This window comes from Thunnus albacares, chromosome 16 (genome assembly GCF_914725855.1).
Source record: "Thunnus albacares chromosome 16, fThuAlb1.1, whole genome shotgun sequence".
Taxonomy (NCBI): domain Eukaryota; kingdom Metazoa; phylum Chordata; class Actinopteri; order Scombriformes; family Scombridae; genus Thunnus; species Thunnus albacares.
In genome coordinates this window covers 21,896,186-21,919,614 of record NC_058121.1, presented here as the reverse complement: position 1 = coordinate 21,919,614, position 23,429 = coordinate 21,896,186, and the positions used below count along the sequence as shown (strand labels likewise).

The 23,429-nt window shown below is 40.6% G+C and overlaps 1 protein-coding gene across 3 annotated transcripts in view; it reads right to left on the bottom strand.

Annotated features, from left to right (window-relative positions):
* The window catches only part of LOC122999612, a 59,312-nt gene that overhangs the window by 22,027 nt on the left and 13,856 nt on the right, over positions 1-23,429 (bottom strand). The window contains exon 7 of one of the 3 annotated variants that reach the window (XM_044376656.1): positions 10,580-10,766. The exons of the other annotated variants lie outside the window; for them this stretch is intronic. The gene's annotated coding sequence lies outside the window, so the exon portion shown is untranslated. Of the gene's footprint in view, positions 1-10,579; positions 10,767-23,429 lie in introns of those variants that run through there. 3 annotated transcript variants of the gene reach the window in all.

The following is a 23,429-nucleotide window of genomic DNA, read 5'->3' as shown; positions in this document are numbered from 1 at the left end:
ACATTAGCCAGTGATGCAAATGGCATATGGGGTGCTTGCTGGAGGGCCTGAATGATTAATTGATTTTTTCGCACAAATTCCTTTGCTATTGATTACCATGAGTGCACTTTTAATTGAGTTGTCCCACGAGATATCCCTGCCTTAGTTTACATGTGTAATACGGGATCAGAGCAGTTTGCAATCTGCGCTCACATTTTTATCCAGATTAGTAACATCCCAGAAACACACATCAGATCAAATTTGCTCACTGTACATGTGTCAAGAAAAATTACTCATGCCAGGTATTTAAATCTTTTTAATGTGAAAATGACAGAATGTCAGAATAAATCCACATAATGACAACGTATGAGATGAAGATGGGAGAAATCTATTTCCGTCCGGTTAGGAGAAGCCATAACATTTAAATTCTGTTGACTTCCTTCAACTGATCTTTAATCTGAAGCTAAGACACTGATAAACACACACACATCCCCTGGATTGCACTACAAATAAAGGAAGATGCTAAACCTAGCGGGCCTGCAGCAGACTGCCACCCACAGCACCAACTGATTCAGGGCGAGATGTGATGAAACGCTGGCCGGGGCAAACTCACCTGCTGCCAAAAGATGTGAACATGGACCAGAGGGATTTTATGCTTTGAGATGAAGGCAGGGAAGAAGTTTTCCTACTCTGCTGTCATAAATCTTCACTACCAGCGTGAACGCGGGCTGACTCATAATTTGCTTTGGGGTTCTCCCGGCTCTGCAACTAAATCTATACATACATGAGATATATATGTGTGTGTGTGTGTGTCATCTGTGAAGCTATTTATCTCCACATTTTTGGAGTTGCTGGAAGAATCTGCTGCTTTTCTTATATGCTTCTACCCTTCAGGGCACTCTAATGTGGTCTGTTCCACTTAACACTGCAAATCTTATATGGGATTGCGGCACTGTTTCCAAAACACTGAGGTATCGTATCTCTATCATTGTATTGTCTGTGTATCCAAAGCCTAATCAGACTGTCAGACTTATCCACCAACATACACACATGATACAGATGGCTCTTTATTAGACGTTTGATGACACCACATAAAAATTCGTAAAAAGTTTAGGATGCTTAAAAAGGTGCAGCTAACCCATATGTTGGCATTTTGACATACATTCTGGCAACAGATTATATATTAAACCTAGTTTTACCTGGAAGATACACACACACAGGCTCTGTTAAAGTAAAGGACACTCTGGTTTCAAATAGCAATTTTTAACATTTAGCAATGTGTCATTATTCATACCTACATCTCCTCTAGCTGTTCAGATTCAGTATTGGTTTTTGAGTGATACTGTCCCCAAAGTGACGCTGTAAGAAGAAAACAGATTGCTTGGTCTTATAACTGAATAAAATAATAATATATAAGAAAGTTGTGCATGACCCAGAGGATGGGGGGCGCAGATGGGAGAAGTTTGTAATTAGTTTTACACACATGCAAAGAGTAATGACTGTTAGCTACTCGGACATGCTGCAGGTCAGAAGGTGTAGTAGATTTATGCTGTCTCATTCCAAACTTTTTTCTCTTGAGAGAAGCGAGAAAAAAAATGCCTCAGAAAGACTGAACATTACACTTGGCGATAAGAAGAAGTATCATTATTTACACAGGCTGGATCACTGCCTCTCTCCTCCCACCAAGGTGTTGTCCAGTTCATGGTGAGTCATCAGAATATCAAACCGACGGAGGCAGGAGAGAAAACGTGTATGACAGACGAAAATGCCACTTCACTGGCGCCATGCTACGCCATCCAGCATGCGTCATCAAGAACGCACAGCCATAAATGTTGTGTTGGAAATATAACATACAGCACTTTAACCATCAGGTGTTTATAATCACTTTTTGGAAAATTATCCAAAGATAGTGATGGATTACTCCTCAATACCCTTCCAGGATTCATGTTGCGATGAAGTGTCAGCTTTTTCATATAAATAAATGTCTGTTTGCGACTCTCTTTCCCTGAGTGATAGCAGTGATTCAACTTTCAGGAACAGCCAGAGCACGAAAATGAGCTGTCTGCGTGTTGTTCTTTACACCTTTAATAGAGGATCATCTTTCATCTGTTGCACAGAAAGTGATATGTTTTACAGAAATAATACAACTACTTCAACCTCCATTTTCATGCATCTTGTTTGGATTGCAGAGCTATCAGACATCAAAAAAGCAAAGTGTAAATGCATCCAAGAAGCACCCCAGGCAAACTGAAGTGTTTTAGCAATGGGATTACAATGTTAGCATGCTGATGTTCAGCAGTTAATGTATTTCAGTATAGGAAGTGAGTGTTTGCTAATTAGTACCAGACACAAAGTACAGAGGTGGATGGAAATGTCATTAGTACTGGATAAATTAACATTTTGATATTAGTGTCAGATTCAAATTTCATGGCAATCCATCCTATAGCTGCTGAGATGCTTCACTCTGAACCAAAAATGTCAACCTGCTGGTGGCGCAGCAGGAGATTTCCAGAATTATTAGGATTCATCGTCTGGGAACCATGAATGTCTGCACCAAGTTTGGTGCCGATCACTTGAGTAGATGTTGAGATATTTCACTTGATAAGTGAAAATTTTGATCTGGTGGTTGCACCAGAGGAAAATTCAAGGGATCACTAAATTAGGATTTGGCCTCTGGGCACCATGAATTTTGAAAAAAAGTCAATCCAATCAAACATTTGTTGAGATATTTTTGGTTTGGACCTAAGGCCCAACCAGCATACGAAGGCTGCCTTTCACAGAGGCAGAGTCATGCAGTCTTGATAATATATTAAACTTATTTATAGAGCACATTTAAAAAACAACAGGAGGTTAGCAAACTGCTTTACAGAAAAATATAAAAATACAGTAGAAGAATTTAAACAAAACAAAATAAATATACGCAAAATGTAACAGGCAAAATTAACATTTTTAATATGCTATAAAAAATGTTTTGGGGTCTCAAGTGAGTCTATAAAGGCGGGTCTTTAGCTGGGATATAAAAGTTCTGATCGATGGGGAAGATCTGATGGTGAGGGGCAAACTGTTCCACAGTCTGGGAGCAGCAATGGAAAAAGCTCAGTCACCTTTTGATGCTGACTGGATCATTGGTGAAGGTGAAAAGTGAAACAGTGTAATACCTACAAAACCAGCTTCTTCTGCTCTGGTTATCTGCCCCTAAGTACTACAACAATTAGATCATGTAACTTCATTCTGTATTACAGAATGTTACTAATGTTACTTGATAAATGCAAAGAAATTATAGCGCAAGCCACCTAAATGGAGGCATGGCTGATTAATGACAAAAAAGCATAATATTTATTTGACTTAACATAACTTCTATCTTTAAAATCCATATTTTTCAGCTTTCAACCAGCTTTCTCCAGTGAAGCATCCCAGTTGGCAGAAATGTATATACTGTTGTGTATTCACAACATCGTTATATCGAGTCCAATCCATGACTTCAGTCTAATTAGCCCACATCCATCTTTACTATCACTCCTCAGTGTATACCGCATCAAAACGCAAACATAACAACCTTTAAGCACAAAAGCCCACACAGATACAGCCGCAGTACAAATTTGTAAATTGTTTGTGCCTCTACTGTGCATCCGTAACAGCTGCAGGAATAAATTAACTGTCAGCCATCCAAGATGAATGGCTGCTTTTTCCCAGATGGGGTGTGGGATCCATGGCAACAGCTTTACCACCTCTTAAAATGCTGTTGTGTTTTTGGGTATGATTTACTCATTTGGACTCTATCTTCCTGCCATTACAGTCTAATTAGGTTTTAACAAAATGTAACAAAATGTGCCCTATCCAACTGTACTGCTGCCAACATGCCTGTCATTTTCTCACCCGTGGATTAAAGTGTATTTGTTAGGTTGTTGGATCTGAATGTAACTGAGAGGGCTATTGTTTAAACCTTTTACAACAAAATGCTGAACGGGAGGAACTTCTTTTATTCCTACTATAACTTCCCATATTAAGGCTGTTTGTACTCACAGTGTAATGAGATGCTTTCAAAGGTAAAGCAGTCAAATGGCATTATGTTATATATTCTAAGACATTGATTAATAAATCCCTGTAAAATGAGCTGCTCTTGTGTGTAAAAGGTAAAGACATTTGCTGATTTGTCTTGATTATATTGAGATGCTAAAATGCAAAACCTGGAGGGCATCCAAATGGACTGGGGACTTAAAAGGGTTTGGCCACAGACAGAAACGGGTGGAGTGAATGTTGAAGGACGGTAAAATATGTCTATACAGATAGGATGGAATGATAATGAGTTGACTATTCAAGGTAGGTGTTTTGAGATAAACAGATATTTTGATATTTTGGGAAACACAATTATTCACTTTTTTGGGGAAAGTTATATAAGAAGATTGATAGCACTCTCCTCCGCCTAGCACAATGTTTATGTGGCTTCACAGTGATGACAAAAATGCTGTAGCCCAGCGCAACTCCCCATAAATCCACACATTGTTGTTTTTACACTTCAGTTTGTGTGTTGACTATACAAATGGAATATGTTAATCAATGAGCTTTGAGGGGCTGACTACTAGACAGTTTTTTTAAACTTTGGACAGCTGGATTAGCTGGTTTGCTAATGTTTCATGTTCTTCTCTTATTACATGTCTGAAATGAAACCGCCAGAGTGATAGCAGCAGTCATGTAAAGCCTATGAACTGTCAGTCGAAATCTTCCCACAGCAGTAAGTGTGCAAGGCAGAAAAAGCCCATTATCTCGAGTTTCCACTTCAGCTACTGCTGCTATAAAATATGTTCAGTGTTATCATGTCAGCTAAATTGACCCTCCAAACAGAGGTTAACTGGTGTTTTCTGATCTTATATTCTGGGTTTCAAGTGCTGTTGAATGCTCATAAAGTAAAAGTAATTTCATGCACTCCTCTGTGAGAACTTTCCAGTCTGCGGCTTGTGGAATAAACTTTATAGAAATGCATGATACCGGGCAAATTGGCCATGAAATAAATCATGTCAAAAGCTGATTGTTTTACTATTTGTTTAAGAGTATTGAATTGACAAATGTGCTGCAAGGGCTTCATTCGGGGGATATTCTACGGTTTATAAACACAATTTGTGGACATATTGACATTTTTTTTCAGCATCCAAGTTGCATGCGGACTTCAAAATTACCCGTGCGATTTATAGACGAGTCAATCAGTCTGCAGAGCAAAATGCAGTACTTTATCCTCTTATTGCAGAGAAAGCTGAGAAAAGCTAGGGGATTTGGGTACAACCAAAAATTAATAAAATTATTCAACAAAATAGCAACAGGAGTCTCTAAATCCTCATCTCTACAGACAAAACCTTCACAAATGACTGATTTTCTCTGACCATCAGTGCCTTTCTTCCCCAACAAGTGCACCTCTGAGACTTTCTGTTAAGTGGAAAAGCTTATTTGCCTCGACTTCTGGCCAAAGATCAAAACCCAGAGATTCAAGGAGATTGTGTTTCCTTAGGATGGGCTGCAAGCTGACTGACGATCTTTTGCAGGCCCAGAGGGATTGATGGAAGAGAGCGATGAAGATAGAGGGAGCAGGAGGGGAACAGATCGATGGTTAGTCGACCCTAACAAACAGATCAAGAGGTGACCTCTTAGTACAAGCCAAGAATACCTCTGCAGCAAAGAAAGAAAAAAAAAGAGAGAGAAAATAGAGCGAGAGAGAGGAAGAAAAGCCCACACAAAAGCCAGGATGTAATGAAGCAGGAAAGAGCTGACAAAGATCTTTAGACACTAAATCACTTCACATCTTTCCAAGGGTACCTTGAAATACTTTGATCAAGATTTTTCAGTGATCATTTCATGGCAACAATAACGTAAAGGTGGAGTGTTTTTAAACATCGGTGTGATATGAAGTCGAAGGGAAATTCTGAAAGAGTCCAAAAGACAAAATCCAAAAATTTCAACAAGTCCTCTGATCAAATCAACAAAATAAGGTCATTCGATTCCAAAATGACCCATATATGAGCATTTTCTGATGAAGGCGTGACACTGCCTTCCAAAACCTTTTCAACTGAATGTTACTAAAATGATTCATATGTTTTCTGATCTGCTACTTGACTGATTAAGATGTGGTTCGCTTTAGGCAACTAAAATTACTTGGTTAAAATTTGGAGAAGATCATATTCATGGCTGAAAAGACCAATTTTGACTGTTGGTAGGTAACGGGATGCTAACAGTGATCTCCCTCCAAGCTTGGTTAACTTACTATAAACCTTGCTTACGCTAGCTAGCTGGATTACTCGCCAACCAAACATTTAAGACAAGTATTTGTACCATCGACTTATAACTTGTCTGTAAACCACACCTGTTTTGCGGAGCAGCATGGTTATATAAAAGTGAACAGTGCAAAGACTAGCTAGATAGCCTCCTCTGTTGTCAACTCTGGCTACATTTACCATATAGTGGTCTATTTACCATATGTCATTCTGAGTGTCTGAATACTGTGTGTGTCAATGAATCCACTACTACCCTCAAAAATGCCACAGTGGGAAGATAAGTAGGATCCATAGCATGTACACTACTCTCTGCTAACGATTCCACAACGCTCCACATTTTATAGTGAACATTACCATTGCGCGTCTCTACAGCTGAATGCATGGTGAATGCACAAAATTAAGATGATTGTGAGTGATGAATGAGTGTTCAAAATCTCTCTCTCTCTCGCTCTCTGTTCCCTCAAAGGTAAAAAATGTCAAGACCGAATTTTGCTGTATTACACGCTGGTGTCTAAACAATGTTACATTACTTCTGACAGAAAATATTGACATGGCTGCAAGAGGTGGCTGTCAGGAAAGCTTAAACATCTACAGACATACTTTCCCAGTGTGTCCAAACCTTTGACTGGTACTGCAGGTGATTTCAACTGTTTGAACAAATGACCAATGTTGATGTTTTTTTGTGAAGACGTCATGAAATGTAGACAACAAAAATAACATTTCCCCTTGTGGATCATCTAAATTTGAATTTCCTTCTTCTTTTCTCTCTCTCTGTCTGTTCTTCCATCTTACTCAGAGCTCCAGGAGCTTTGCAGAAGACAGAGGTTAACAGCGTGCTGGCCTTCCTCTTCCACTAAATTATTTATTCACCAACTGACAAGCTCATCAGTTAAATCAGGACGGGGACAAATCTGACATGACACTTTTACCTCATCTTCGGCCCCACCCAGAAACAAAACTTTGGCCTGAACAGGAAGTTTGTGGGCTGATAAAGGCAACATGTTTACCTGTGTGACCAGGGCTCACTTCTTTGCTGTTTCTCCATGCTAGCTGAGTGACAGTTGAAATACGCACCTCTGGGCACGCTCCAGCCAATCCCTATTTCCCCAAGCCCCTGAGACTCTGCATTACCATGCGGCAGCAGCATAACTTCATTAAAGTTTTATTGTGTCTTGGAGCAAGCTTGACGGGAGCTCTAAGCTGCCTGCCTGCGTGCCACTGCTGAGTGAAAGTACAAACGTTCTTCTCTCTGACTCACTCTTCTTCTCTTCCTCTGACTCTCTCCGTCTCTTTCTCTTCATCTCTTCCTCCTCTCTGGTCAAGCCGAGCGCTTGTTAAATAACATGCAGGCCCCCCTGAGATTTGCCTTTAAGTGTGTTGTTGAGCAGACGGGCCAGAGGACTCACTTAGTCACTTATAGCTGTCTCTTCTGGTATTTGAGTCGCCATTAAGACGCAGGAGACAAATGTAAGGAACCATGAAGCAGGCAGTTGCCTCCATAGATCAAACTGAGATGGAATATGTGTTGTTTTTGCCTTAAAATAAAGTCACCTGTGACGACATGTATATATGCAAAGCCATATTTTAGATTTAGGTATTCATCTGATGCTTTTATCTCGTGTGACTTTCGCTAAGTACAACATTAGCACCACTGCAGCTTTTTCTGGAGCTTCCCAGCAGTGGGTGTGTATGCACCAAGTCAATCAGTCGATGGACTTGAAAGGATCCTTTTGTAAATGCAATCTTCAATCAATCGGGTTTGCTTGTGGCTGGATTTGTAGCACAGGATTTATATAGCTGCTCACACTCTGTGTACATTTGCTGCAAATGGGGTTTTGTTTCACCCACTGAATATCTTCTGAGTCAACAGCAGCTAGCGGGAGATTTTCGGGCAAAGCGTATTTCAGCAAACATTTTTATGAGATCAGATTTATTGTTTACAGTAATTTTGAACCAGATGTCAATATTTCTCTCCGCTGAAAGCGTTATTGTTGCACTCGCACAGCTTTTGAAGCTGCAGTAAGTCAAGGATCAAGAGATTCACTGCTCTATTTTTAAGCGCTGATGAATCCATCACGGCATTCAATGTGAAGTTATTATTTTTTACTTGCTGCCAGTAAAGTTGGGAGTTGAAGTCTTTATTTTGTTATATTTTATTGATACCTGATGTGTTGATTTTACTGCTTTTCACAGCAATAAGCACTATTCTGCTAACAATTCTGCTACTTCTACCAGCACTGCAGTGATGACTGTGTTCAAAGTTCTGCTGGTTAACCTTGAATTAAATGACTAACATAGGGTAAACAATAAGGGCACAAGGCATTTCTTTTGATATTGCACTTCTGTCAGACATCTGCTCTCCCTCAGCGAAGATTACAGTGAAGTCCTGCAGAGGGTAAAGAAAGCCTTCAAAGAACGTTTTTGCTGAACAGGCCCCTCTATTATCATGGCAGTGATATGCGACACCACTATCATTTCAGGCATTTTTGAAATACCTATAATAAAGGTGAAAACCGAAAAAATTGCTCCAAACACATGGTTACTTTTGAAAAGGTTTTTTTTTCAAAGTAGAATACATACGTAACAAAAATCCTTTTTTCATACCTGATCATTTTGAGCATCTCAAAACGTTTTGGAAATATTTTGACCTTTGAACTCCTCACACTATTAAATGTTCCTTACAGGAATATAAGCACATTCTACTGCTGCACTCATCTTCAAATTGGACGTTTAACAGTCTCAAAAGCTTTATAAAACATGTTTGGGATGCCTCTTTAAGTTATGACATTACTTTGTTGGAATAGTTTACAGCCATGCTAGGAGCGCTGTAAGTCTATACTTTGGCACAGTGGTGCATTGAGCTAAATGCTAATGTAAGCATGCTAACATGCATAATGATGGCATTAAATGAAAAATTAAGGGATCTCAGAAATTATTAAAATTCACCCTGAGATTAACGCCCTCAAACAAATATCTCTATGAAATTTTGTTGCAATCCATCAACTTATTCAGACATTTCACTCAAAACCACAAACGTCATCGTCATGGTGGTGCTAGTGGAAAAGCCATAGGGATCATCAAACTCATTAGGATTCATCCACTGGGAACCATAAATGTCTGTACAGACATTTGTGTGAATCCATCCTGTACATGTTGAGATATGTCAGTGGATAAGTGAAAACTTTGACCTGCTGGTGGCGCTAGATGAAAGAGAAGGATATCAAAGTCAAGATTCATCGTCTGGGCGCTATGAATGAACATACTAAATTTTTTTCAGTCTGGATCAAAATGGTGGACCAACAGTGCCATTCTTCGAGCCACACTACAATAAAAATAATAAATATTTAAGTATCTGCATTATTTTTATATTTGTCTATTTAAAAAAATCTGATTCTGTCTTTTCTTTCGGCTGTGGCACCAAGCTGTTTATTCCAGTCAAAGGGAGCAGTTTTGTCAAAGTATTGCCTGAAGGACACCAGATCAAAATGTCAGTGCCTTCAAAGGAACGTCCTCTTGAAGGTCCCATAGCTCACCAGATACTCAGTCCATAAAGTCAAGACTGTAATCACTAGAACACAGCTGTACTTCATGCCTGGTTTACACTGGTCACCAGGGAGAACATATGGAAATAATTAACATTACCAGTGATTACTCTGAGCCCACATTAACTGGTAAACAACATCCTATCAGAAACATCCTGTTGAAATTAGAAAGGCTCCCCTTGTAGGTTTTGTCCGTGTTTTAAAAGACAAACAGGCCAAAAAAAAATCAACAAACCACACGGTGATCACTCTGAACTGGTAAACAACATCCTATCAAAACCATCCTGTTGAAATTAGAGGCGCTCCCTTTGCAGGTTTTGTCCACAGTTTCAGAGACAAACAGGCCAAAAAAAAAAAAAAAAAAAAAAAAAATCAACAAACCACACCGTGATCATTCAAATACTCAGTGGGGAAATAAAACATCCACTGCCAGGCTGTGGTTCAGCTCGGGCTCTTTTCCTCCCTGTGTCAACATGTAGTTTGATTTTGCTGAGAGAGAGTGAGAAAGAGAGAGAGATGCGGTGGCAGATAACGAGTGAAAGAGGGATAGAAAGTGAGACAAATACAGAGACAGAGGGACTGTTAATTAGAGGGTGTGACGTGTCCCCTGGATGTTGCGGTGGGGAAGGTTTGAGCCGAGTCTGTCACCTCGTTAATATTCAACATCCAAAGGGGCTAATTCTCAGACAGCAGCGGTGACAAGAGAGAATAAACCAGCGTCATCTTCCATAGATGAGTGATGGCTGTAGGAGGGGAGAGAGGAGGGAGGGAGGGTGGGAGGAGGTGCAGATGGGAGGTGGTGTGGCACATGGCCTGTTACCATGGCAATGAGTCTCATGTCGACCTGCAGAACATAAATTAATTCCAGTTTTTCTCATGGTTGGACATGAAAAATCCTCTCTCCTGCTCTCTCTCTGCGGCTCCTCTCAGTTGCTCAACTTTGTCGTCCCCAACCTTTCACCGGCTTTGTGAGGCGGACTTGATGCTGCCAAACAACAGAACAACGTTTTAAGATCTGCTGTTTACTGTACGCTGACAGTGTGATAACGCTTAGTCATAGCACTCATTTATATTCATACCGCTGTAACTTATGCTCATAGACACAAAGTAGGATCCTGTGCTGTTGGGAGAAACTGGTTTTGGCACTTGTTATAAACGTGCTGACATGATTTTCATTGCATAATACGCCCTGATTTGTCTGACAGGTTGGTGGCTGTGATTTGTGGTGGTAAAAAAATGATGCTGATGTTGAGGAGATGAGAGATTTCTGCAGGTGACGAGCGAGAGAGAAGCGAGAGAAAGAGGGACAGAAAGACACGATGTTGTAGACAGACAGTCCAGGATCCTTCAGTGTTCTCATCTTTGGTTGACAGAACTTCAGTTTCGCTGTAGTCTCACCACGTTTTATATGTTAATTTTGAACAAAACAAACACCTTTGCTAATTTCTCATTAGCAAATCTAATTAATGAATTTTAGTTGAGATACACATTAATTATGTCGCTAATGGTTTTACAAAAACAGCTGTTTCTACGTATACACTGACTTTGGGCCAGGTTGCTTGTTAAAAAAGCTCAAATTCTCAGCGTGTGGTGATGTAAAAGTGGGCTGAGTGGTATTGATCAGCAACACTGGTGAACCCCCAAGGTGCCTTAGCTGCTCAGTAGCATCATCTAACATTATGTCTGTCTCATTATCTCCATATGTTGTATCATTGTCATTGGGCTTTTGGACAAAGTTTAATAATGTTCTTTGGGGTGCTCTTTTCCTAAATGTAGCTGTGTGTCTGCACAATTAGCTAGCTGCTAGTGTTTAACTATACCAATCTAGAGCTTTGGTTTGCAGAACGACAGCATGGCAGGGGACTTTTGTTCTTCGAGTTTATGCTTTAGACAGGGTTTCTCTCCAGGCCTGATGCTACTTCAGGGGGGTACAAATTTAGACACAGCATGATTACATTTTAAGTAAATAGGAAGATGTTAGTGGGCTCAGACAGATGAAAATTCGCTCATCGTGAACATAGCTGAAACTGTGCACATGTGAGTTGAGAATGTTTCAACTTGAGTGGAAAATTTGGGAGGAGAAACTGGGGAAAATAACAACAAGTTCCTTGTGAGTTCTGAGATCAGTCAGAGGCTGAGTGATCACACAAAAACAAAACCACTCCACACTTTACAATAGTTGGTTGCTGGATAGCTACAGTTCAGGTATGTCACACTCTGCCTGAACACCCCTAAAACAGCTATTATTGATATTTTTATAATACCAATGTATCAAATGACAATGTGTAATGATAGAGGCTGAGCTCATGGTAATGAACCTACAGAGAATTATCACCTTCACTGAGCTTTAGAGTGAGTTTCAGCTCATTCTTTAACTGTCTGGCCCAAAACTTTACTGTTTTGGTTTCTCTCCCAGTGCTCTCATAGCATCGTTTGTAGTCGCAGCAGGCAGCTGTTTTCAGAATTTAAAAAAAAGCTCTAAAAGCCCACTGTACACTGCCAGCTCAGCACCAAACTACAAACAGAAACAGTCAGCGACTATCTGGTGGACAAAGCTAAAGGGCCAGATATTTCCCTCACAAGGTGATAGACGTAAAAAACAGAACTAAAGGAGGAGAGTGAATACTGGACTTAAATCACCAGGTGGACAGAAACATAACTTCAAAGGAATGATAATGTTGCTCTGTAGCTCCTGGAAGTGGAAATAAGCAACTGTTCACTAAAAGTTTGCAACATCAATTAAGACTTAAAGCTAAAGTTAGAAAACTAAAGTCCCCTGTTAGCAGTAAACTACAGATTACATGAAAGATTGTAACATGCAAGATGAACACTGATATTTATATCTGGCTATTTTCAGTTAGGTCTACAGTAAATCTCCCTGCCCAGAGGTGGTTATATGCTGCATAATTATGCACACTGTACACACTGCTACCCCTCTGGGTGTTTCTCTGTATTCCATCACTGTGTGGACTGCTACCACAGTGAGCGCTGAGTAGGGGGAGACACATATTGACTGTATCTGTGCACATGTAAGCACGTCAGCCTCTGCTGACTGGGGTCAAGGAGAGAGCAACTGATTTTTACATGCAGCCTGATTCTCGTGCCCTCCCAAGAGCTGGAAATGTCAGTCTAGTTTGGGAATAGGAGGCTGTTAGGAGCCATCAGCAAGCTCGAAGGTTTGTGGATTAAGGGCTGAGAAGATGAAACACATATCTAAATCTGTTTTATGCTGCTTACCATGATGTAACTCACGAGTTAGCCTGTGCATAAACCAAATTATGGTGTGTGCCGTCTATTTTCTTCACCTTCTTATATGGTATGTAAGAGCTTTCTTTGGCTGAGCATTGCATATAAGAGTTTTCACGTTTGTTGTGTAGGATCTGTATGCACAATATATTTGAAAACTGTGGTGCATCCTTGTGTGGTTGGACAACACCTGTGGAAGTGAACACTGTAGGTGGCAGATTTAAGAGGTGCTTTATCACACATGGACCTTGAAGGGAACAAAGGACAACCTTAAACTAGACCATGCCACAGCACAGACAGTATTTTACATTAGTGAAACAGTGCAGTGATTTGAAATGGTGTTCAGGTGAATTGTATCAGTCAATATTTGCCTTTTGGATATACTCTAATGTCACAGTCATTGCGTCGGTTCCCTATCTGCTAGAAGAGAGACTACAATATTACGAAAGTGCATGATTTTGTGAAATGGGAAAATAGATAGTAGTTACCTGGATGTAACTCCAGTTCTATCAGTATGTGCGTAGCCCTCTAACGGGCTTCGCATTGGTTTACCCTCTGCAGCACCAACTCGGCACCCTGAGAAAATATCTTTATACTCACCGCCCAACAGGCGGGAAGGAGGTGCCCTCCCCCTATAGCCTACAAGCCCCATGCTGCAAAGGAACTGGGACCAGCTGGGCTTGTAGTTAGTGGGCTACGCACATACTCATAGAACAGGAGTTAAATCCTGGTAACTACTATTTCTATGTCCGACATGCTCCGCCCTCTAACAGGCTTCGCTATTGGTTAAAACCTGCAAAGGCCGCAGGGGTAAGATGTACCCCAAGCTGGGACCGAACCAACACTAGTCCGAACCCACCCAAAAAACACCTTAGTCTGTTCCAGATGAGGTCCCAGACAGTGCACCAAGCACTGAATGAGACACTGAACCAGCAGTCATGTCCCTGAGATACGACTGCACAAAGGTTGAGGTCGAGGACCAGGAGGCAGCCTGGCAGATGTCCTCCATGGAGACACCGTCATAACTCCTGCAGATAGCATCACAGATCCAGTGAGTGAGCTGCTGTACAGACAAACAGGCTCCCTGAGTCCAACCGCCATGGCAAACGAAGGGCCTGAAGGCCGGATTTGGTCGAAGTTCCACAGACCCCCTATCATCATTGAAAGACAAGCAGGAAGGGTACACCGACAATGCACACAAGTCGCTCGCCCTCTTAGCCCATGCCAGGGCTAAGAGGAGCATCGTCTTGATAGACAGCACCTCTAGGTCTGCCTGATCCACAGGTTCAAAAGGTGGACCCGCTAGGCCCTCCAGCACTGTTTGGAGGTCCCACTGAGGAATCAAGCAATGAGTGGGAGGCCTCAGCCTATGGGCCCCTCGTAGGAAGGCGCCACAGAATCAGGCACAAGAGGATGGAGCCCCCTGCTTGACGCAGAGCCATGGGCAGGTCCAGTACCGGCCACTGGTCCAACACTGCTAGTTAAGGCAGGTCTGCGAACCACCTAGTGATTGGACTCTCCGGTGCCACGACTATCACTGACAGATGCTGCATCCGGTGAAGCAGTTGCATCATCGGTCACATCAGGACCGGCAGGCCAGAGGGCTACATTGGGTGGGCTACTTCGGGGGGGGGTGGGGGACTCAGTCATCCTCAGAGAAAAGACATTGATGTTCTGTTTTTTGCAAACAAGTTGGCCACAGGCCTCCCAAACCGTGAACCAAACCAGATCTGTGCAGCTAACTGCTTGTCCTGAGGAGGAAGCAGCTGGGTAGGCCTGGGATGGTCACTCATGGGCCGGAGGTCCGACCCAAACAGCGACTCAGAGGTGCATCTGCCCGACCTGAGCGGTAGACATGGCGGTGGTGGCTTGGATGCCGAGGTGGTGCCTCCGACCAATGGCAAAGTCCATTAAAGGGCAGAGCACATACGACATAAAACTAGATTTTCTATCAAGTTTATGAAACAAACAGTTGCAATCTAGAAATCCATCATTACCAAAATACACAAATATGTTGCTTTCATTTAATCTTCCAATCTTCTTATTTAGCATGTTCTTTATTTTAACGTCTGACCACAGAGAGCCAACCAGAGAGGTAGTAAAGTGAAAATGAGAAAGAAGAGATACAGGGGAGAGGCTACGTCCCACAATCACATTCACTTAACAGATTCTCGCGATTTGTTTTGCTGCATTGCAGCAGTGGTTCCCTCATGGCCCTTTCTCTGGAAAGGAGAGAGAGTAAGAAAAAAAAAGAGAAAGAAAACATGGCAGTCTAAATCTCAGTTCAACTGCTTGCTTTAAAGCACACACATTGCTCTCTAAGCGAGATTGATAGGGTGTTCGCATTCTGAAGAAATACAAATGTTGAGATAATCCAGGAGTTGTTTTTTTTCCTACTGTTTCTTTCTCTGACTGGGTTGCAAAAAGGCTGCTTTTTCAACTCATCTCTCCACTCTCATATCCTTTTATCTTCTCTGATCTTCTATCTCTCCAGTCCATAAAGCTTTCATTTATACATTCCTCATATTATTTCATCAGTAGCACTAATCCCTCTATTTTCCCTGGCATTGCATTACACTGGCCAGATCAAAGCAATTTATTAGTCTCTGTGCCAACACAGACATCAATTCCAAAAACATCAATATTATTCTGTGGAAGGTGTTGCCTGCTTCTTGATGGTTTAGATTTTTTTTTTTTTTTTTCTGTGATAAATCAGCTAATCATTGTGAGGCGCCTAATTGAGGAGGCGTGATCCTGGGTCAGACTATTGACAATCCCTCCTGCAGAGGTCAAACCTTTTCACATCAGTACAGTCCTCATGACAGAAAACCCTACAGGGAAGTATGGGGAAAAAAAAAAAAAAATGAAACTGAGGGGAATAGTTATTTTCTCCTGCATTCAGGGAAGAAACCTAGCCATCATGTTGATGAAAAGAAACAAATCAACACATTTTCACATTTTCATTACCCTATTTTCACGTAGCGGCGCAGCTGAGGCTGTGTTTATGCAGATTAGGTGGCGCAGTGCAATTTTGGTGCTCATTTTTGGCACGACATTGCGATTGTGATAAAACCTGCTCAGACCACTTCTTATCGCACACGCAGGTTTCGCAATTTTTGTGGCTTCAGTTTGCAGAGGTGCACACACACACACACACACACAAACAAAACACCTTTCATTCATGTTAAGTTCGGCTCCTTTCAGTTTGCTACACGTTCTTTCATTTACTGCAGATTGACATTCAAAACACAATTTTATTTTTAAGGAAGATTCTTATCAATAATATCATCCACATGAGTGTAATACAGTGACTCGGAGTTCAGAAATATGTTGGAATACTGTTGGACTTCGTTTTCCACAAGAATTCATAGAACATCAGATCTTTTACATGCTTATTAAACATCTGTAGTCACACAGCATCATACGTGTATTTCATCTAGTCTCTGATTTGAGAGAGGGACTGTGCTTCAGTGTACACGTGGACGGCACAGCAGAGGAAACTTCATTAATTATTCAATCTTCCGACGTGATCAGGATCAACAGGATCGGTCAGGATCTACGGTAATTAATGTTCTGCATTTTCTAAACACCAGACTGGAAATCTGTTACTCACAGATTCCAAGTTTAGCAATAAAATAATTTGAAGTAATGCTGCTGTCTTCAGGATGCGTCCTGAGCTCCATCGAATCTGTCTGGACATTTTTATTACATAAAAGTTGGAACTCAGTTTAGATAATCAAAATATTTTATCTGTCATGTCACACGGATCATTACAATGAGTTTTCAGTTATGTCACTTACAGTCAAGTGTCAAAATATTTGCAGTAGTCAGTTCTATGCATTGATGTGTATCCATATAATCAGAGTGTAAAATAGCGTCTAACAACCGGAGGTCCTGTGCCGTGCGTGCTCCTTCCTCAACAGGGTAGACCTCCATCCATCAATATTATATATGACGTGAACAAATGTGTGTGAAAACATGTTAAAACAGGTTTAAACACAGCCCTGCTTTTACACACAGCTGGCACCTTGTGGATACCTTCATTCATCGTTTAAATATTTAAACGAAACAGTGATTGACCTTGCTCGTTTTTCAAACACTAATTTCCAAATCTCATTTTGTATCTGTTCATTTCAGGATATTGTATGTATGTGAAAGCATAAATGACTTCAAATGTGCAGACGAGGAGTAGAACTGTGGAGTTTAAATGTATTAATCAAAATAAGCAGCGGCACCGGTTACCAGCATCTGCAGCACACGAGAACACATCAGTTTTATCTTCCTTCTACCATAGCCAGCATATTTGGATTGATGTATGTTAATATTTGGGGTGTCCTGAATGTATGTTTTGGAACATCAGGGGCCTCACAAAGCTGGACTCATTTCTCTCTCTCACTCAGTCTCTCTCCCCTGTTTCACCTCTTGCTGCATTTAAAGGTCATGTGATTGGTCATTATTGAAGTCCGCCCCGTCTCCACCTGCCCATAATGGAATTAAGACTTGGATCTGCACCTACGCCCTATTTCCTATATCTCATTTATTTAATCCATACAAAAACTTTAGTGAAAAACGACACAGTGTGGTCTGGAGTCATGTTTGGCAATTGTCTATCATAGAAAATATAATTGCAACACTGTCTCCTAAAACATTTACATACTACTTGTATTTGCAACAGCAAACACGTTTTGACAGAAATGTAATGCTACCTGGATCATGTTTTTATCTGCAAAATGAGGAAACATTTGTAATGAACCCATGTGCAAAGTTGCAAAAAATGTTCATGATGGAGATGTGAATAACGTTTCTTATGGTTATGTTTCATCATGTCAAAGCACTTGAGAGGAAAATGGGTAATTGCTGTCTGGATTATGTTCAGGGTCGAGGTGGATTTTGGGTGTTCAAAGTGTTTGGTGATGTAGCCTGGCAAAGTAGAAGGAAAGTGTCTCCCATTGGGGTTGCCCAATCGTTAAAGAGTCAAATGAAAGGCTATTTTCTGCAGCAGTCAGAGGCAACACTTCAGTTATAAATTCTGATGTGCACATGTTAAATTATCTGCTCAAACCATAGATTTATTCTTGGTGGTTAGATTTCCTAGACTGATGCAATAATACAGCACCAATGTTCCTATTCTCACATGCAATCAGTCATCTACACCTCTCCACACTATCTCACTGTCTCCGCTTGCCACCACCAATCACCTGATGATTTATGTGAAACAGTACAATATATACTGTATCCATCACGTCTGTCTGTTATCACGTGTATAAAGAGCAGGAGGCAGCTGCAGAAACAACCTTGCAGTTTCCAGAGCCGTTTCGTCACGACTGTTGTCGAACGGCACCCCGGAGATCAATGAGGGAATCGGCATCACGTGGTGAACTGGAGGGGGCTTGTGTGGAATGAGAATTAGTCTGGAGGATCAATGCGCTATAAACTATTTCACTGACAATTCCCCTCGGCTTCCCCTCTCTCCCACAGCTTAAATAAATACACCTAATTAAGTGCCAGAGGGAATGCTGACTCCAAGACCCCCAGCTAGGCAAATTAAAACAGAGCAACAGATACTGAGGTGTAGGTCTAAAAAAAAAAAAAAACAACAAAAAAACCCCAATCAATCATCATTGATCAAGACCAATAACGCTTCTTAATTGTGCCAGCTCAGCACCTTCTGGATCAGTACTGATGTTGCTGAAAATCAAAGGAAGGTTACTTTTCTTTGATGTGACTCATGCAGCAACACTGATAGCAGAGTGAAATCTAGTCTTCTTCTACTGTTCCTGAGCTGCATGTCCTGTCGGCCAATCAGCACAGGCCTCATCTAGACACATTATGACACCCTTTAAACACGTCAACCCCTCTGTCTGTCCCTAGAAGTTTATATTTTCTATTTATGTACTGTACTTGATATTTAAAAAATGCTTTCAAATATATACACCACAACTCTGAAAGTTGTACATTTTCTACTTTGTTTATGTCAGAAATGTCCTGTTTCCACCATCACGTAGGCGACGAACCCAGGAAGATAACAGGAAACTAAAATTTGTTCAAAAACATTATGATTTCTTTTGGTCTAACAGTCTGTCTGTGTACATGCAGGAGCACACACATTCCACATTCCTCTCTGGGAGTCGCTCTCTGTCTTACTATCCTCTTTTTATTCACAATGAATGTCTAATGAATGACCTGTCTAACCAATGTTGACTTTTATTATGTTTCAAAACCTTTTGATATTATGGAAATTCAAACTCTGCTTAAAAATCTGGTAATTTACCAGATATCTGAGTGTATTTGATATTAACCAGTATAAGGGTATTATTTAGCTACGGTTTGAGTGCTAGGATCATGTATTACTTTAGATGTGCTCCACTGTTATTTAGTTCTTAGCTACAGATGAGAAAATAAAGGTACTGATGTTATTGTGTTTATTTGATTAATTAATATCTAATATATATATATATATATATATATCTAATATCTCTCTCTCTCTAAGTGTTTCCTGCTGGTTTTCATGATATGTCACGTTGACAGAACGAGTGAGTATCCAATCTGCAAGCGCGTAACTTTCAAATGTTCTACAGGAAAAATGATTCCCCTTTAAGTTGAAGGCCAGATTTCTCTTCACACTAAGAAATCAGGGCGTTCAGCAAAAAGAGCGCCAAGGATCCTATTTCTTCCAAAACATGCCTCCTTGACTATAAGAGGTTTGTACAACTCTTTGTCGTGGCTTTTTGGCTTGTTCACTGGCTTGCTTCTTTTGCTTCTTCACCTCTCTGCTCCTCTCGACCCAGCCAGCCGTCAGTCACGGCCTGTTCGTTGTGTTCCCTTTTTTTCCAAATCTCTTGAAAGCTGAGTCTGACGCTGGGAAGCGGTGAAACAAAGTGCTTCATTGAACCTGCTGCAGCGATTCTCATCCGGCTATCACCCTGGTGACCCGAGGATCACAGAGTCTGCCCTCCTCATCAGCCCTTCATCACCACGGAAACAGTAGGAAAACCATCTATCAGGCTTCTGTCTCAGTTGATGCAAAGAGCTACCCAAAATTTAATTTTTATTGGCTTTAGTTGGAGTTAATTGCCCCTCATTGGGCTCTTGACTCATTTTACATAACATTAATTCATTCATTCATTCTGTCAGCAATAACTTGTTCATTTAATTTACCCATTCATTTATGCATTCATTCATTCTAGTTGTATATATGTATATATGCTTAGTGTTTCCACTCATCCCTTGTTAGTTCAATAAGTATCTTGATTTATCATCAAGTCGTTGTATTTGTGTTCCTTTACAACAGAGACGAGGTACTCAGAGTTCACCACTTTCACTGATTAATTTGATGTAATTAATTTTCCTCCTAATTAATTAATTAAATAATCAATGGAGGTGGTGCCCCTTTATAATTTAACGAGCGCATAACATTAATTTCCAAGTGTAGTAACCCCTGTAGTCATTTGGCTGGATGTTGTGTGTATTGTGTGGATTTTGGCTTCGCATTAAAGGTTCTGAAAATGTATTTTCTCAACAGGCTCCTGAGAAATGGTATCGTTCATGAACACACTGTTTTCTATCAACATTAGAGCAGCTCTGGTTATTTGAAATGAGAGATTTCTGTGTTTGTGTTTTCGTTCTGGTTTTTCTCACTAGTTTGAAGTGTACGGGACTAAGCTGCAAATGCAGAGGTCACAAATTTTCTTGACTAATCAAGAGTTTAGCAACATTTAAATCAAAACGTGATGACAGTTATTGGGTTGTTTCCTCAAGTTTCTCTGCTACTGTCAATCAAATGTGACCAAACCACACCCGAACTAAGTTAAAGGACCAGTGTGTAGGACTTAGTGGCATCTAGCTGTGAGGTTGAAACCAACTGAATACCCCTCCCCGTCCACCTCCACTATGGTGGCAGCGAAACTCGAAAAAAACACGAACTAGAGGTAGTGTTTGGTTTGTCCGTTCTGGGCTACTGTAGAAACATGGCGGTGCAACATGGCGGCCTCCATGGAAGAGGACCTGCTCCCTATGTATGATATAAAGGGCTCATTCTAAGGTAACGAAAACACAACAATTGTTATTTTCAGGTGATTATACACTAATTAAAACATACTATTATATTCCATTTCTGCCAAGTCTGTTCCGCTAGATGCCACTAAATTTTACACACTGGTCCTTTAAGTGCTGTTGGGGTCACTAACAAAAAGTCACTATATCATCCACCAGGACAGTAGCGTGTGCCTGGCATTTCAAAAAGTATCCAGTTTTAAGAATAATGCTTCACAGTGTCTGAGGAGAAATAAAAATCTAATTAAAAGCTGAAGGGAAATAACATGTCTTTTGTGTTTGCTTGCACCGCTAAGCTTCTAGACTGCAGCATTTACTGGCTGGTGAACCAGTCACACAACCACAATTAACAGATTAATTGTTTTCACTGTACAGTGAAATGGCAGCCATGAAATTCTCAATAATACTGTCTTGGAAACGTTCATTGCTACTGTTCCTGAGGTTTAGAGAGCTGCCATATCTGCTTAGAAAAGGCATCAATTTTCTGTTCAATCCAATTTTCTTAGCGTGTGCAGCACGTTCCAGCTTTATCCAGCAGTTTCCCCAGAAGAAGCAAAGCTCATCCCATTTAAAACATGATCAATTTCTATGACATTCAGTCCACGGGAGCTGCTCTAAAACAGATCGACTCTCCAGGACGTGACCTGCATATTTTATTTCTAAGTGACTTCTCTTTTAATATCATTTAATATTAGCAGCCCATTAAAGCAGTTGCTGTTTTAAAACAGATTAAGTGCAAAAACTACAGTCATCTAAGACGAAGGAACAAATTCCCTCAGCAAGTCCTCCGCAGCTTAATGCCCTCTCCCATCATGCCTGTGGGGTTAGCCGAGAGGCAGACGGCGATTAGTCCTTGGGTGCGGTGAATTTATGACAGCCCCTCATTTTCATGTCAGCTCAGTGGATGTGCTTTAGCAGGAACACACACTTTGAATATCGTCTTGTTTAATCAGCCAAAAGGGAATGTCTTCTAAAATCTGTGTTGAGTTTGCTCATTTATACGCCAATCAAAGGCTCGAATTTCCTTCTTCCTCATAAATTTTCATGTACAACAGCGTGTTTTTTTTTTCTTTTTACATTTTGCATATCTGAATAGCAACGTACAGTATTTAGCTTCAAAGCTGAACTCTGAAGACAGTTGGGATACAAAAGGCCAGTGTTTAGTGTGTGGGTGGATTAAAACCGTACCCGCAGCATGTACGTAATGAAGTACCATAATGGAATTATGAGAGATTTTGGCACTTGTTAATTCTGGCCATTACTAAATGGCCCCACCTACGTTCTTTTAGCTGATAGGCCCTGGCCCTGATTCAGGCTCCACACACTCATCTGGACTTCGCCTCACTAAAATAACCATCCGCCTCACCGCTTAGCAGCAGATTTTCCTGATGCCCACAACAGCACTTGATGTTATGGACTCTAATGATGATTTATTGTATGGCAGAATCTGTCCTGTTCTGCCCTATAAAGTCAAAACACTAAAGAAACACTTGCAAAACCACATCTGAGGTACATTATATGACTTACAGCAGTTATAGCTGTAATTTGAGCTGTAAGGAAATCTTAACCCATCACAACCTTTGACATTTAAACCACTAAACAGTTTGTGGCCTAAAGAAACAGTGCAGGTGCTGCACAAAAGGAGGTTGGCAGGTGTGTGCAGACGAAAGTACACTATTGCAGGGTGATTGATTAGGCTTCAGTGAAACCATTCACCATCTGTACATGTAACTATCAACATAATTAACCCATACAAATGTAATTAACTGCAACAAATCACATTTATATGCTACTGTTTTGCAGTAGCAAAATATAAATGGGTAAATCAAAGGACAAACTGGTTTGATGAAATTATTAAACACTCAGACACTGTTTTCTTTTCATCTGTCATCCATCTGTATGTTTTGGGGTAAGTACTGCCACACAGATTGTCCAACTTGCACAAACACAATAATTCACCAATGATGAAAAACGGTGAAATACAAAAGAAAAACTAGTAAACACAGACGGACTCACAAAGCTGCTACCACCAACTACTGCAATGCTTCAGCAGGGCCTAAAACTGATTCCCTCATGTGATGTAATCTGACACGATGTCACACAACCAAAAAAAGCTTTTCTTAACAATATTAATATGACTCTGCAAGTAAAGGAGTTAACCAAAACTAATGACTCTGTGCTCTCTGACCCGTAGTCGTCAATCATCATACATTAACTTTTCAAATAATAAACATAAATTCAGTAATAAATTAAACCTGCAAGTTGTTGTTTTTTACAGTAAATCTTACCGAGTGGATGTAGTTTTAATGTATGGAGGAGTGTAAACAAATTAAAGAACACAAAATCCAAA